We start from the raw sequence: 3,829 nt of genomic DNA, 5'->3' as shown, positions 1-3,829 counted from the left end.
AGTCATGGACTGGCCCAATAATGCAGGCTTTCAGAAGCACCCTTGGTAGCAGGAAGCGAGTAAACCCAGAGATGTGAAAGTGACTTCAGTTGCCCAGTGCTTTGGTTTCCTACAGAAGCCTAGCAAGGGAGTAGTACTTCAGGCAGATGTGTAAAGAGGGGCTGTGATGGCAGGATAGTCTTTTTGGTGACTACAGAAGCCTTTATTGTCACAGTGGGAGAGCAGAAATAATTGGAAGCCACACTCAGAACTCATCAAATTTCAAAGACAATTGCAGGCTCATCTCAGGTGGGGCTGTCCTGCCAGCACTGGGCTCTGGGTGCGAAAGTGAGGCCCTCCCTGATGTAGGATGAGGAGATCCAGGACTTGCCCTCAGGCTCCAGTTCTCATCTCCTCTTCCCATGAGGAAAGACTCTGAAGAGGTCACTTCTTTGTGGACAACAAAAGACCCTCAAGATCTGTCTTTTGTTCCTTTCTTGGCTGTCAGGGCAGTAACTGATGTCATATTACAGACTAAGCCACCTGAGACATTCTTTCGAGACAGGATTTCTTTGTGTCCTGGACTAGTTTTGTGGACCAGGCTGGCCTTGAACTCACAGTGATTGACTGCCTCTGCCTCCTGAGTGCTGGGATTAAAGGCGTGTACCGCCATGCCCAGCTCATCTGGGACATTCTTGAAAATGATATAGAAAGAAAGATATCTCACCCTGAAAGGACCTAGATTCTTTGTTGTTGTTGTTGTTTTTGTTTATTTGTTTGTTTGTTTTTTGAGACAGGGTTTCTCTGTGTAGCCTTGGCTGTCCTAGGCCCGCTTCGTAGACCAAGCTGGCCTCGAATTTACAGCGATCCACCTGCCTCTGCCTCATGAGTGCTGGGATTAAAGGCATGCACCACCAAGCCCGGCTAGGACCTAGATTCTCGGTCAAGGTCCCTGAGGTTGGGGCTGGGTTAAGCAAGAGCTTATGGTCATGGTTTTGCGTTCAGGCTGAACCTCACCTGGAGTCACGACACTCTGTGTAGAATAGAGGCTTTCTGCTCAGTGTGATGGCGCAGTCTAATCCCTGCGCTGTGGAGGCAAGGCCAGGCAGACCTCTATAAATATGAGGTCAGCCTGGTTCATATCATCAATTCCAGACCAGCTAAGACGACAATGAGACCCTGTCTCCAAACACAAGCAACGACAACAAAAGCAGCAGCTTTGGGGCTGTGTCTTGTCCTGAGAGATCCCATTTTACAAGCAGCTCTTGTCTCTGTCTTGAGAGTAAACACTGAAGCAGGATGGTTCTGTTCCTCATCGTGCATGTAAACACCGCTGTCTATCTAGAACCGTCCATGAAGTACATACTGTAGAGATAACATGGCTAAAAGTAATATGTGTGCCACCTTACAGACTCATCAGGCCTGGGCACAATAGTATATGCACATGGGCATCAAAATCACACCAGGCATACCGGACCTGACACCTTGAACTGAACCTCACTAAGAGACAGGCACTAACAGTGCGGCAGTAACGGACTGATAGGCACACCACATCTCTGCACTCAACTGGCCACTGTAGCCTGATTTTCTATAGCACAGCTCCAGAGATCTGCCCCACTCCTTATCAGCCCTCTGCCTGCACGCGGGGCCTCCTGGGACGCATTGAATTTTGCTACAACTTCTAACCATTCAGTCATTCTGTAATGTACAGATATGTAAATAGATTCATGTAGACATCTTTCTTGTGTGACGTTTAATGTATGGCCCGAGAGTTAATATTTGTAGTTTAGACTGGACATAGATCTGTGTTAGCCTCAGCCAGCACTTTAGATCACACTTGGAATTTTCTTTTTGTTGTTGAGACTCTCATCAGCTCAGGCTGCCCGTGACTCACTGTGGAGGTGAGGATGGTCCTTCTGCCTCTGCCTGCAGAGGGCTCGCTCCAGAAGCTGATTTAGTAAGGTGAATCTTTTTTTTTTTTTAAAGACTTATTTATTATTTATACAGTATTCTGCCTACACATGTGCCTGCCCACCACAAGAAGGCACCAGATCTCATTACAGGTGGTTGTGAGCCACCATGTGGTTGCTGGGAATTGAACTTGGGACCTTCGGAAGAGCAGATGGTGCTCTTAACCTCTGAGCCATTTCTCCAGCCCTAGTAAGGTGAATCTGGCTCAGCCGTTAAAGGCTAGGCTCACAACCAAAATTATTAGTAAGGTGAATCTTAAAGGACAAAGTATGAGGCTTTCAGGCCTTAGGCGTATTTGGGGAGATTTATGGTTGGTAAGTTCTTTTCTACCTCTGTGCGCACGCGCGTGCGTGCATGCATGTGTGTGTGTGTGTGTGTGTGTATACTGTGTTATAAAAATGAAACCTGTTCCTTTTGACTATTATCTTGTCTTTTTTTTCCCCCAGAGCCGAGGACCAAACCCAGGGCCTTGCGCTTGCTAGGCAATCACTCTACCACTGAGCTAAATTCCCAACCCCTCCTTTTGACTATTACTAAACTGATTTATATACTTTTGTGTTTTCTTCATTGAACATAGACTGGGTAGTGTTCTTATAAGACTTTTTGTGTGTTTGGTTAGTTTTTCATGACAGGGTTTTTTTTGTGTAGCCTTGGCTGTCCCGGAATCACTCTGTAGACCAGGCTGGCCTCAAACTCACATGGATCCACCTGCCTCTGTCTCCCGAGTGCTGGGATTAAAGGCATGTGCCACCATGTCTGGCTCTTATAAGACTTTTTATGTGTAATACATAACATGGTATCCAAACCTGTTGTCTGTTCCTATAGCAGAGTACCCAATGATAATAAAGGAAAAGAAGTTTATTTAACTCTGGCTCTGGAGGTCAGCAGTCCAAGATCAGGGCCCACTTTCTGTGTGATGGAGCCACGTGCTGCATCACCGGATGCTGATGTAGAAGGGAGAGTGAACTCGGCAGGAGGAAACCACAACTGGGTGGGGCTTGTTTCATGACAACCTGCTCCACAGGTAACTGGCCCAGCCCTGTGAGAACTGTGTCCGTCCCTGTCCATGAACTAGTCAGTGAAGTTCTGCCTTCCAACACTGTCGCAACAGCATCGTGGTTTCAACATCGTGTTTTAACCATAGCGCATAGATGCAGAAAAGAAGATAGCAGTGGTGAGTGGCTTCGTGAGCAGAAGCTGGGTGGCTTGATTACAGCCTGTGCCGAGAAACAAAACTTTGCTAGCGACCTCAAAAGCCTCCCTCATTCCCTGTCCCAATCAACCCCCTTGCTCTACACCTGAAAGCAACTGCTGTCCTAATTTCTGTGCCATTCCATCTCTGCTTTTTATTATAACATCTCAAATAGGTATGTGTTCAAACTGAAAGCAACTGCTGTCCTAATTTCCATGCTAATCCATCTTTGCTTTTTATTATAACATCTCAAATAGGTATGTGTATTTTAAATTTTATTTTATTTTATATATTTTGTTGTTGTTGTTGTTGTTGTTTTGAGACAAGATTTCTCTGTGTAGCCTTGGCTGTCCTGGACTCAGCTTTGTAGACTACGCTGGCCTTGAACTCAGTGATCTGCCTGTCTCTGCCTCCCGTGTGCATGCACCACCATGCCCCCTGTGTGTTTAAATTTTATAATTTAGTTTTGTCAGTTAAAAAAAAAAATCAAATGAGCCAGGCGTGGTGGTGCATGCCTTTAATCCCAGCACTTGGGAGGCAGAGGCAGGTGGATCGATGTGAGTTTGAGGCCAGCCTGCTCTACAAAGTGAGTCTAGGACAGCCAAGGCTACACAGAGAAACCCTGTGTCGAAAATAAAAAACAAACCAAAACAAAAAGTAAACATTAAAAAAAAAAGGCTTAAAAAA

The sequence above is a fragment of the Acomys minous genome, assembly GCF_964271855.1.
Source record: "Acomys minous genome assembly, chromosome: 19".
Taxonomy (NCBI): domain Eukaryota; kingdom Metazoa; phylum Chordata; class Mammalia; order Rodentia; family Muridae; genus Acomys; species Acomys minous.
Note: the sequence above shows the minus strand (reverse complement) of the source record.